Source organism: Podarcis vaucheri (assembly GCF_965113315.1).
Source record: "Podarcis vaucheri genome assembly, chromosome: 6".
In the NCBI taxonomy this organism is placed as follows: Eukaryota; Metazoa; Chordata; class Lepidosauria; order Squamata; family Lacertidae; genus Podarcis; species Podarcis vaucheri.
Genome location: NC_138764.1, coordinates 20,447,102 through 20,460,554, shown reverse-complemented (window position 1 = coordinate 20,460,554; position 13,453 = coordinate 20,447,102). Strand labels below are relative to the sequence as shown.

Genomic DNA, 13,453 nt, shown 5'->3' with positions numbered 1-13,453 from the left:
TGATGGGTCATACATCACACATACCATCTCGGGACTATTTAATTGCTCATCGTCTAACATTGTGTATGCCATCAAATGCCAACAGTGTCCTTCAGCTCTGTATATTGGACAAACAGGCCAAACCTTATGCCAAAGAATAAAGGTAAAGGTAAAGGTACCCCTGCCCGAACGGGCCAGTCTTGACAGACTCTGGGGTTTGTGCGCCCATCTCACATCTATTGGCCGGGGGCCAGCGCTGTCCGAAGACACTTCCGGGTCACGTGGCCAGTGTGACAACGCTGCTCTGGCGAGCCAGAGCCACACACGGAACGCCGTTTACCTTCCCGCTGGTAAGCGGTACCTATTTATCTACTTGCCCCCGGGGGTGCTTTCGAACTGCTAGGTTGGCAGGCGCTGGGACCGAGCAGCGGGAGCGCACCCCGCCGCGGGGATTCGAACCGCCGACCTTTCGATCGGCAAGCCCTAGGCGCTGAGGCTTTAACCCACAGCGCCACCCGCGTCCCACATGCCAAAGAATAAACGGACATAAATCTGACATCAAGAATCACAAAACAGAGAAACCAGTAGGAGAACACTTCAATCTCCCAGGACATTCTATACAAGATCTCAAAGTAGCTGTTTTACTACGAAGGAATTTCAGAAATAGACTGGAAAGAGAAGCTGCTGAATTGCAACTCATTACCAAACTTAAAACCATGGAGAGACCTGGTCTGAACAAAGACATTGGATTCTTATCTCATTATACATGACTAAGCCATTTTTCACCTTCTCACCCCTTGCCTTTTCCTGTAATAATAATAATAATAATAAATTTTATTTATATCCCGCCCTCCCCAGCCAAAGCCGGGCTCAGGGCGGCTAACAACAATCAAATAATCAGTCAAATAATCACACAATCTAAAATATTTCATTATAAAATTAATTAAATCAAATTGATGGCAACCAATTATGCAGAATTATGTGCAGGTTGCCAGAGGAGGGAGTCAGGCTGCGCCCTGACCAAAGGCCTGGCGGAACAACTCTGTCTTGCAGGCCCTGCGGAAAGATGTCAGGTCCCGCAGGGCCCTAGTCTCTTTTGACAGAGCCTTCCACCAGTTTGGAGCTGCAGCCGAGAAGGCCCTGGCTCTAGTTGAGGCCAGCCTAACCTCTCTGAGGCCTGGGACCTTGAGGATGTTATTATTTGCAGACCGTAGGTTTCTCTGTGGGGCATACCAGGAGAGGCGGTCCCGTAGGTACGAGGGTCCTAGGCCGTATAGGGCTTTAAAGGTTAAAACCAGCACCTTAAACCTGATCCTGTACTCCACCGGGAGCCAGTGCAGCTGGTATAATACCGGATGAATGTGCTCTCGCAGCGAAGACCCCATAAGGAGTCTCGCCGCGGCATTCTGCACCCGCTGGAGTTTCTGGGTCAGTCTCAAGGGCAGCCCCACGTAGAGCGAGTTACAATAATCCAGTCTGGAGGTGACCGTCGCATGGATCACAGTGGCTAGGTCAGGACGAGAGAGATAAGGGGCCAACTGCTTAGCTTGGCGGAGATGAAAAAATGCCGCCTTTGTTATAGCTGTAATCTACGACTCCATAGAGAGGGAGGTATCGAAGATTACACCCAAACTCTTAACGGACGGTGCTGGCACTAATTGCACCCCCGCAAGAGATGGGAGTTGCCCCCCTGATCCCATATCTTCCCGCCCCAGCCAGAGGACCTCTGTCTTCGAAGGATTTAACTTCAACCGGCTCCCACGTAACCATCCAGCCACAGCTTCCAGACATCTGGTCAGTGTGTCTGGGGCCGAGTCAGGATGGCCATCCATCAACAGATAGAGTTGGGTGTCATCAGCATACTGATGGCAACCCAGCCCAAAACTCCGGACAAGCTGGGCGAGGGGGCGCATAAAGATGTTAAAAAGCATCGGGGAGAGAATTGCACCCTGAGGCACTCCACACACCAAGGAGTGGCGTGATGACAATTCCCCCCCAAGCGCCACCCTCTGTCCCCGACCAGAGAGAAACGAGCGCAGCCATTGAAGGACTGTGCCCTGGATCCCCACGTCGGCAAGGCGGTGGTCCAGGAGTTCGTGATCGACCATGTCAAAGGCTGCTGACAGATCTAGAAGAATCAGCAGCCCTGACCCGCCTCGATCCAGCTGCCTGCGGAGATCATCTGTTAGGGCGACCAGAGCCGTCTCGGTCCCATGACCAGCGCGGAAGCCGGACTGGAATGGGTCCAGAGCAGATGTTTCATCCAGAAACTTACCAAGCTGTTCAGCAACCGCTCTCTCAATCACCTTACCCATGAATGGAAGATTCGAGACCGGGCGGTAATTGGATAGATCTGAGGGATCTAATGATGTTTTCTTTAAGAGCGGACGCACCACCGCCTCCTTCAGTTCCCCTGGGAATATCCCGGTGCCAAGGGACAAATTGATGATATCCCCCAGGGGGCCCCGCACCTCGTCTGGACACGCTCTAATCAGCCATGACGGGCACGGGTCAAGAGGACAGGTGGTGGGCTTTCCAGCTTGGAGGAATCTGTCCACATCAGCTGGAGATATCCGGTCAAAGTGGTCCAATACTGGACCCGAGGACAGTCGAGGGGCCTCCAGTTCCTTTATTGTATCCAAATTGGCAGAGAGGTCATGGCGGAGCAACAGGACCTTCTCCGCAAAAAAGCTCGCAAATGCCTCACAGCTGTGTGTCAGATTGTTATTTAAATTTGGCTGTCCTTCAAGGGACGTTAAAGACCGAATTATACTAAATAATTGCGCCGGGCGAGAGCTAGCGGATGCAATGGAGGCCGAGAAGTAAGACTTCTTAGCAGCCTTCACTGCCATCTCATAGGTTTTCATAAAAACCCTATAAGATGTTCTTGAGGCTCCGTCACGGGCACCCCGCCATACTCGCTCTAGCCGTCTGAGGTCCCGCTTCATTTTCCGAAGCTCCTCGGTAAACCAGGGAGCCCGGTTTCTGCGGGGTCGCAGAGGGCGCTTAGGTGCGATCTCATCGATGGCTGCCAGGAGCTGGGTATTCCAGCCCTCAACAAGCTCAGTCAATGAGTCGCCAGGGGGAGCAAGGTCCCGCAAGGCTTGACGGAATCTATCCGGGTCCATCAGCCTCCGCGGGCGAGCCCAAATCGGCTCGCCACCTAAGCAGGGTGGGGGTGGAAAGTCAATCCTGGCTTTCAGAGCGTAGTGATCAGACCATGGCACCTTCATCGAAGGAGACATGACCACATCTATACCGGCGCCAAAGATCAAATCCAGCGTGTGGCCTGCTTGATGTGTGGGGCCCGAAACAAACTGGGAGAGCCCTAGTGTCGCCATGGAAGACACCAGGTCCAGAGCCTGTGAGGAGGGAGTGGCATCAGCGTGGAAGTTGAAGTCTCCCAATACCAATAGGTTAGGGAACTCCAAGGCCCAGCTGGCCACCGCCTCCAGCAGGCCTGACAGGGTGGCTGCTGGTGCGCTAGGTGGCCGGTACACCAGCCAGACAGCCAAGCTCTCCTCGGAGCCCCACACTAGGCCAACACATTCAATGCCGGGGATCGATGGCGATGGTAGAGCCCTGAAAGAACAATCTTCCCGGATTAATACTGCCACCCCTCCCCCCCGGCCCACAGTCCGTGACTGGTGAAGGACGGAAAAACCCGGGGGCGCCATCTCTCGTAAGGTAACAGTTACCCCTTCGCGCACCCAGGTCTCCGTCACACAAGCCAGGTCAACTCCCTGCGAGATAAAGAAATCTCGCAGGGTAGCAGTTTTGTTGCCTATAGACCTGGCATTGCACAACACCAGTGAAGGAGGTGAGTAATCCTTGCTCACCCTACCCTCGTCTCTCGGGATGGGGCGCAGATTGGAAGGGGTACGAGCATATCCATATCTCGATCCCCTTCGCCTATAACATCTGCCCCCACCGCCATACCTCCCTCGCCCCTCCACGGTCGCAATCCCAAGCCTCATACTAACCTCCATTTACAAATAGAAAACAAAACAACCAAAACAATTATGCCCAAACAAAACCAATCCCCGCCCCACTCAGTGTCCAACCCCAAAAACAAAACAAAATGGAACAACAAAAATACATAAATAAAAACCACCATTCACGGTGGTACAACAAAGTAAACAATAAAAGCACCTTTAAAACACCTTAAAATATATATAAACATCTTTAACATTTGCAGCAGATAATGAAATAATATAATATTATAAAAAACAACAACCCCCATTTAAGGTGCTGCAAATTAAAAGCAATTAAAACATTTAAAACTATTTTGTCCATTGCTGCCGGTAGCTGCTCTGTCCTCTAAACTGTGATGGTAGTGCAGGCCCCGCCCCCTAGGCCGGATGGAGTTGGCAGGAGAGGGAGCGGTCTTCCCAGCACTCACGAAGCAGCAACAGCAGTCGTGTCCCGGAGGCCTCTCCCAGACCTCTTATGCTGTGGCGATGAATGCAGGCCCCGCCCCCTAGGCCAGATGGAGTTGGCAGAAAGGGAGCGGTCCTCCCAGCACTCACGCAAGCAGCAGCACCAGCAGTCGTGTCCCGGAGGCCTCTCCCAGACCTCTTATGCTGTGGCGATGAATGCAGGCCCCGCCCCCTAGGCCAGATGGAGTTGGCAGAAAGGGAGCGGTCCTCCCAGCACTCACGCAAGCAGCAGCACCAGCAGTCGTGTCCCGGAGGCCTCTCCCAGGCCTCTTATGCTGTGGCGATGAATGCAGGCCCCGCCCCCCTAGGCCGGATGGAGTTGGCAGAAAGGGAGCGGTCCTCCCAGCACTCACGAAGCAGCACCAGCAGTCGTGTCCCGGAGGCCTCTCCCAGACCTCTTATGCTGTGGCGATGAATGCAGGCCCCGCCCCCTAGGCCAGATGGAGTTGGCAGAAAGGGAGCGGTCCTCCCAGCACTCACGCAAGCAGCAGCACCAGCAGTCGTGTCCCGGAGGCCTCTCCCAGACCTCTTATGCTGTGGCGATGAATGCAGGCCCCGCCCCCTAGGCCAGATGGAGTTGGCAGAAAGGGAGCGGTCCTCCCAGCACTCACGCAAGCAGCAGCACCAGCAGTCGTGTCCCGGAGGCCTCTCCCAGACCTCTTATGCTGTGGCGATGAATGCAGGCCCCGCCCCCTAGGCCAGATGGAGTTGGCAGAAAGGGAGCGGTCCTCCCAGCACTCACGCAAGCAGCAGCACCAGCAGTCGTGTCCCGGAGGCCTCTCCCAGACCTCTTATGCTGTGGCGATGAATGCAGGCCCCGCCCCCTAGGCCAGAAGAATGTCATAATAATAAATTAAGATTAAAGAATTATGACACTTTAAAACAAATTGGCATAAGTTGGCTGCAATATTATCAACAGAATCTTTGAGCAAGATAAAAGAAAAAAGGGGTTTGAGAAAATAATCTCTGATTTGGACTAAGAACTTCTCTCAAATAACAAAAAAGAATCTGTCTAAAATGTACAAATTATTATTAAAATTGCATCTTAAAGATGTAATGGTAAAATGAGCACAAGACCTGGGATATAATATAGAATTAGAAAAATGGGATAACCTCTGGAAAAATGATATCAGATTCACAGCCTGTTACATGATTAAAGAAAATTTTCTTTAAATGATGTACCAGTGGTATATGACTGCAGCAAAATTGGCTAAAATGAACAAAAAGATTAGTAACAAATGCTGAAAACGTAATCAAAAAGAGGGGAGTCTTTTCCACATGTCCCAGAATCAAAACATTCTAGTACATGATATATGAAGAAAGAAAAAAAAATGATTAGACATAATTTTTTTTTAAAAGCCAGAATTATTTGTATTGGGAATTTTCACAACAGACATCCCAAAGGAAAATAAAAGAGTCTTTCTATACGCAATCATAGCCACAAGGATCATGACAGTGAAACAATGGAAATGTAATACAATTCCCACAAAAGAAGAATGGCTCTTAAAATTAAGTGAATATATAGAACTTGCCAAATTAATGGATCTAATAAGAAATTACTCAAAAGAAAGAACAAGGAGAGAATGGGCTGTCGTTACTAATTACATGGAAAAAGAAGGTTTCCAGAACATCACCTGGCTTAGCGTAGATTAAATCCCACTGACAGTCAGACTGTCTCTCCAATTTACCATTCGAATACAGTTATCTGGAAAAAAATGATTTGCTAAGTATGTTCATCGATAGCGGAAAGTCAAGATGCGAATAAAGGAGCCAAGCCAAAGCTGTTTTAAAAAGGCTTGAACTCCCTATGTAGAAGTTGATATGAAAATATTTATTTTTTTGAAGTTTGTTATCTATTATTTCATTTTCATTCTTTGTTTTGTTTCTTTTCTCTTTTTTATTCTTTACTTTTCTTTTTAGTTTTATTTATGTATATTTTATGTATTTATGTGCTTGCAACTAATAAAAATCTTAAAATAAAATAAATATAAACTAATGCTCTGTTCTCAAAAGGGTATTCCAAGAGGGCAGCGGGGGGGGGGGGAATTAGTGTTTCTAATTAGTTGCAGGTCCTTTCTGTATTCAGTCCAGAAGAGCCAATCCCTTAGCTGACATCTATTCAAGCTCAAAGCCGAACTCAGTTCTGAAAGAGATATGGTTTTCAGAGTTGGTTGCCATCTGATTCCATATAGCGCAGAGCAGGAAAATGCTCAATAGCCATACCGTGGTACCTCGGGTTACAATCGCTTTGGGTTGTGTGTTTTCAGGTTGCGGAGCGCAGGAAACCCGGAAGTACCGGAAAGGGTTACTTCCGGGTTTCACCACTCGCACATGCGCAGAAGCGCCAAATCCCATCACGCGCGTGTGGAGTGTCGCGAATTCTCCGTGGCGCTTTAGCAAAAATGCTCAGAGTTCCAGGTTCTTCAGTGCAGTATATTTATTGTGAGCTATATATACAAATATCTACAGGCTATAATACACGAGCAGTTCATACAGTCAAACAGAGTACCTGGCTGCACCTTAAGGCAAATAGGAAGACCTTTCTATCTCTCTCTCTCTGACCACACTCCTCTACACCAACCCCTTACTACTGAAGGTTTCCCTTTTAAAGCAATGGCAGCCAATCAACTGACAGCACATTACTGCTGAATCTTTCTGATCCAGCACTTCCACAGAAAGTATTGCAGGCTGACTGCATCTGCCAGTTGCAGCAGCTAGCAAACTCAAGCCTGCAGACTTACTATCTCACACAGCATTCTGTGAATCCCAACACGCAGATGCGGCGCTGCAGGTTACGAATGCTGCGGGTTGCGGACGTGCCTCCATCATGGATTACATCCGCAACCCAAGGTTCTAATGTAGTAGCATTTTAATATATATATATATATTCACTGAGCACAGTCCCCTCTTGCTGACCACCCAGATTCTGTACAATGGAGAGCTTTGCACCATCTTAACTGAAGATGGCATGAATTATGCTGGTTTCCCATAGCTATGATTGTTTCCTAAGTGTGCTAATAAAATATATGGATAACGGGAAGACATGATATAGGGGGTGTAGATCTCTACTACTGTCATTCTGCTGCTAGGGATGGAGGAGGAATCGGTTTTAAAATGGGTTTATACATGAAAATTTGTGGTTCTGATGCAATCAAGTTTTGCACACATTCATTTGTCGTCACATTGGGTGCCTGTTTATGTCTCAGCTGCATTGCCTGGGTTGTTGTTATTAAGTTAAAAAACCCTCAACTAATTATATGCAAAATTATATGCAAATAAATTACATATATGTGTAATACTTATCAAGGAATCAAGTCCCAGGTTGTACTATATTTCTACAGTGTTATATTATAAATATATTAATACACTTTTTTAGAGTTTCTCTCTGTTTATGCACTGGTTAGTTTAGGAAATCTGGTGTGCATATGCATATAATCAGTGCCAGATTTATGTATAAAGCTAAACAAGCTATAGCTTAGGGCCCCACTCTCTTGGGGGCCCCCAAATAAATTTAGAGGGGGGGGACTGGATGTACATTTCCAAAATATAAGATAAAAAAACAAATAAAATAAAACCTACATACAGCAACAGTGTTGTGTTGTGTAGGCTCCTATGATTTAAGTCAGGCATTGGCAAACTCAGCCCTCCAGATGTTTTTGGACTACAACTCCCATCATCCCTGACCACTGGTCCTGTTAGCGAGGGATGATGGGAGTTGTAGCCCCAAAACATCTGGAGGACGGAGTTTGCCTATGCCTGATTTAAGTAATGGGCCCCACCTGCTCCCTAAAATATCACTGGTTTAGATACCTATTAGCTCCATAAATTACCATATAGCATATATTCAACACAATAAGCAGCCACAATTTGTTATTGACAAAGGACAGCTGGGCATATGCCTTTAGTAGTTTAGGGCATCATCAAACCTAAATCCAGCCCTGCATATAATTGCTCATATTTTCAACAGAACTGGGAGGGTTCGTTGCTTGTCAGAATGAAGGATTGAGATGAGACTTAAGAAAAATATATATGCAGATAAACTCAAAAGCTGGCAGGCAGCAGCACTGCCTCCGAGACAGAAGCAGTGTAGCTCTGCACTGCACAATCAGCCAGCCAGCCAGGAACCCTTTTTGGGGGGCAGCGGTGTTTACCTGTTCGCTTGAAAATGTCTGTACAGGGGGAAGAGAAAGGGTTAAAATGTAGACCAATAGGAAAGCCGGAGGTGGAGCCTACCTGTTTACAAAAGGGCTTAGCCCGACGTTTGGGGTGTGGTTAGTTGGCTGGTTTTAATGGGTTGGCTGGTTGGGAAAGGCAGTTGGAAAAGCAGTTGGCAGGCAGTTGGAAATAGAGGGACAGTTAGGGCAGTGGGTTCTTGTGTGAGGAGAGGTATACCTGAAGGAGGGTCTCCACCTCCATCTTTCTGCCCAGACACTGAAGACCAGTGCTGAGGGCCTTCTGGCAGTTCCCTCGCTGCAAGAAGCCAAGTTACAGGGAACCTGGCAGAGGGCCTTCTTGGTAGCGGCACCCGCCCTGTGGAATGCCCTCCCACCAGATGTCAAAGAGAAAAATAACTACCAAACGTTTAGCAGACATCTGAAGGCAGCCCTGTTTAGGGAAGCTTTTAATGTTTAATAGGTTATTGTATTTTAGTGTTTTGCTGGAAGCTGCCCAGAGTGGCTGGGGAAATCCAGCCAGATGGGCGGGGTATAAATAATAAATTATTGTTGTTGTTGTTGTTGTTGTTGTTGTTATAGAGACAGGAAAAAATAAGACTAAGAAGGTAAAGAGTAACAACATTTGGAATGCAGTTAAAGTTTGTGTCTGCAATAAACTACATTTTTCTTTGTTAACTTGAGAACCTGACTGAGACTAAGTGATTTACCGGGGAGGATCTGGCTGGTGCGAGCGGATTAGTGGTGTACGGTTCAATAGTCTGTGAGATGACCAGGAGCTCCGTATGAATGCCACAGGGGGCTCGGATGTGGAGGCAGTGCGTCCCTGCCTCCGAGCCCGAGGCCCTCCCTGCAGAATAGGGTGCCTTGCTGTCTGCAGAGAGGAAGAGGGAGCTTCCACCGCCAGCCGCCGCAATGCAGATGTGCGATGTGACATACACATGCCTTCACGTTGTAGCCTTTCAGACCTTTTCCATGGGTTGGGTGAGCGTTGCTCCCAGGAGGGAGGAAGGAGTCAATAGACACCGAGGGTTGCTTCAGAGAAAGAGTTTATTCCTGCTCTCCGGAGCAGCAGAAAGGCACTGCGTGATCGTTCACAGCAAGTGCACTTAGAGAGCAATTACATACAGCTTATATCCCTTTTAGGTCCCCTTTCCCCCTCCCCAGGAATCCAGCCTCGTGTGTGTTTGTACATGTAAGTTTACATCCTTGAGCCTCCTTGAGCATGAACAGACCTTCCTGTTCCTGTACTCTTATCTTGGAGTAGAAAGGTCACCCATCTATAGGAGTACTCCTTACTCCTGGTACCATTCCGGGGCTGACAGGCCTGTCTTGCAAGGTCTGAGCATCATCGTGGTCAGGATATTTACAACCGGTAAGATAAGACCATCCCATCTCCACTAGGAACTGACAAGGCCATCCATTATGCCTTCAGGAACTGATAAAGGAGAAGGCTTTGTTTATACAGCTGGTTTGTGTTATACAGCTCAAGCTAATGGATTTTAGCTAATTATTGAAGAAGAATGAATTAAGGAATTTTGGGGCTGGGGCCCGGTTCGGGTGACCGCACACTGAACAGTCAGGTTTGGGTAACCTGTTCCTTCAACGTAATGTGTGTGACGTCACACATACTATGTGCTGGCATGTGCATGTGAAGTTGCACATCCATGTTGTGGCAGCAGGCACCCTCAATCCTGAGGGTGAGTTGGCCCTCCTGGTTGGAAGTGAACCTAAAGAACATCTATTCCAACCACCTGCAATTCTGGAATAGACAGCTGTCTCACACAGGGATCAAACCGGCAACCTTGCCATTATCAGAACCATGCTCTAACTGACTGAGCTGTAAATCCTCCTGCATCTTATACTTAATCTTTCTATCAGTCCATGGTTAGGCCTCAGCCCAGGCGCATATTGTAGAATATCTTGCATCTGCAACCCATGTGTTCTTTAAAAATGTTAAGCAAATGTGGAGTTCTTCAGATTTTATTGGTGTGGGAAAATACACTTTAATTAAAGTTTCTAAAGTTGTAGGGGGTGGAAATCCCAGCAAGTATATCAAATGTACTTTTGCAAATGCAGCCCTAAGGACAAGTCTAATTACTTTCTTTCCCACCGTTTTCATCTTTCTGTTTGTTTTGTTGATAATGTTCCACCATCTGATGACATTAACAGAGAGCAAGCCTGGTGACTCATTCCATAGCTCAGCTAGGGAGCCTGATGCTGTTCAGAATAGAGGGGGGTGCCTGTGTGTGTGTGTGTGTGTGTGTGTGTGTGTGTGTGATAGATTATTTGTGCTATTCTGCTGGAACTCCTCCTGTGGCAATCCTTGTTGTGCTCCCACAAGAAAAATACAAATAATACACTAGACCAGAGACTCCCAACTTCTGTATTCTTGAGACACCTCTGTTGTGCCAGATTAGCAGTTGGTTGAAACTAATATTTGCAAATTCTCCACATTTTTATCCATTTAGTTAGTCTACTAGGAGCTACTGGGTATGATCCCATGGTTGGAAATACTCAGTGACAAGGGAGCCCAAGAAGGAGGGGAGTTTCTAAAGGAGAAATATTGAAGGCTCAAATGCAGACGTTAACAAGAAAGAAAAGTGGGAGGCATCTAAGGAAACCTGTGTGGCTGCATAAGGAGCTTACAGATGAGCTGAGAGTTAAGAAGGGCATGTATAAGTAGTCAACACTTGCAAGGGGGGAAGTCAGGCTGGCTAAAGCTCAGAATGAGCTTAGGCTTGCAAGAGAGGTTAAAAATAATAAAAAAGGTTTCTTTGGCTATGTCCGAAGTAAGAGGAAGAACAAGCAAGTGGTAGTTCCTTTGTGTGGGGAACATAAAGAAATGCTATTGGGTGACAGAGAAAAGTCAGAATTACACAACACCTACTTTGCCTCTGTTTTCACCCAAAAGGAAAGTGACGCCCAACCTGGTGATAACAGTACAAATGATGGGACTTCCGGGGTTGGCGCGATCTGGAAATGGCGGATTCCCTCCGAGCTCCGGAGGGAATCGGCTCAGCGGTGGATGGGTCTTTGCCGTGCCGGCGACACGGGGACCCTTAAAAACCGCAGGCGCGGAAGCCTGCGGACTGAAGACTCGGTGGGCACCTCAAGCGCCCCCCTGATTCGCGAAGAGCCTTTTTAAAGGCTGCGGAGGGGATACGGGGGACGGCGCGGTGCTGAGAGTCGATCGCTACCGCCGCTGAGTGAAGCCGCGAGCCATGACTGGAGAGCGCTGACTTCCTTCCTTGAAATTTGGCTGAAAAGAAGAACCCGTGAGTAAATTGGAATTGGACTTTAAGAATTTTACCTTCTGAATTTGAGACGATCGGGGGGTGTGCTAAAAGGAAGTCCGCACCCCCCCCTTGCAGACGATCCAGAGCAACGATATAAGAACTAAGCTGGAGTGCCTACCCTGTAAAGGGTGAGTTTAAAAAGACAGTAACTTCCAAGATTTGGAAAAGTAACTTTGAGCAGGAGAGTGGAGTGTTGGAAGTTGTTTGTTTTGCTGTAAACAACCCCCCCTCCCGGGCCCGGGAGCGTCCTGTTTTGGAGCTTGTGTAAGAGGTACAGAGTTTGACAGCTGTCAAAGCTGTCAAACGGACTGTAAATAGTGAAAAATTGCAACTTAAGATTCCTCTGGATTAAAAGGAGTTACATTTGAACTAAAATTGTTGGAAATAAAGAAACAATAACAAGATACAGGATTGTTGGAGAAAAGAACACTAAGTAACCAGATTCCCTCTAGGGGGAATTCTGTGGAAGTACAATGGCTGTGGATGGAAAGATACTGGGGGAAATCGAAAGGATGTTCCATTTGGTGGGAATCTTACAAGAGCAGACTACGGCTATGAGTAAACAATTGATGACCTTGAATTTTGAAACAAGTAGTCCTGCTGAATGTAATGAGGACCCGAGTGAGAAAGAATCCACAGCTGAACTCGAAATGATAACTAAAGAAGAGGAGAAGACAAAACAAGAAAGAGAAAAAGTGAAGTGGGAAAACACTAACCAGAAGCTGACACCTGGGGAATATAAGCAAGGAGACTATTGGATTAAATCTGCTACAGGTCTACGAAAGATGCAGAAGACGAAAGTGGAGGCCCTGGGAGTTTATGAAATTCAGGACTTTGGAATAAAGAAATATAATTGGGGCCTCCACATAGACTCTGACCTTGATTACTTTCAAGATTCATGCCTTGTGGAAATTATCCAGCAGCTGTTTTTAAATATGGGAAGAGACTATGGATTGATTGTAAAAGAACTCCTTCGAGATTCGATGACCGACATAAAGGATTACCAACAAGACCGGCGGAGAGGGACTGAAAGAGACTTGAGAGCCTCGGACGTGAGGAACCCGGGCTAAGAACTGTTATTTTATACATGTTTCGGGAAGGGACGCAAATCGGGGATGGGAGGGAGGGAAGGAACTAATTATAACAACACTCAAGACCAGGGGGTTTAGAAAATAAGATTATCATTTAAGACAAAATGGGAAATCGATGGAAGGGAATTGGGGTCCAACTTAGAAAAATTTATTTTTGTTTTCTTTTTCTTTATAAAAGGACTAATATCAAGATGGATAAGAGAATGCTAATTTGCTGACATAAATTTGGGAATAGGGATGCAAGGGAGGGGGTGGGGGGAAGTCAAGGACCAGGGTTAGAAAATAAGTTTTTTCGGAAATTATACATGTTTGTTGTTTTTTGTGTTTGTTTTTGTGTTTTGTTGTTGTGAAAACCTAATAATTTTTTTTTAAAAAAAGATAACAGTACAAATGATGTAAGGAGGGGGCTGTATCCCAAAATAGGAAAAGAGGCAGTAAGGAAACACCTAGCTACTTTAAATAATTCAAATCTC

The 13,453-nt window shown here is 47.0% G+C and overlaps 2 long non-coding RNA genes across 2 annotated transcripts in view; both read right to left on the bottom strand.

Annotated features, from left to right (window-relative positions):
* The window catches only part of LOC309533896, a 395,549-nt gene that overhangs the window by 326,609 nt on the left and 55,487 nt on the right, over positions 1-13,453 (bottom strand). The gene's annotated exons all lie outside the window — the stretch shown is intronic.
* Positions 1-13,453, bottom strand: part of LOC309533917 — a 38,221-nt gene that overhangs the window by 20,441 nt on the left and 4,327 nt on the right. The window lies entirely within an intron of this gene.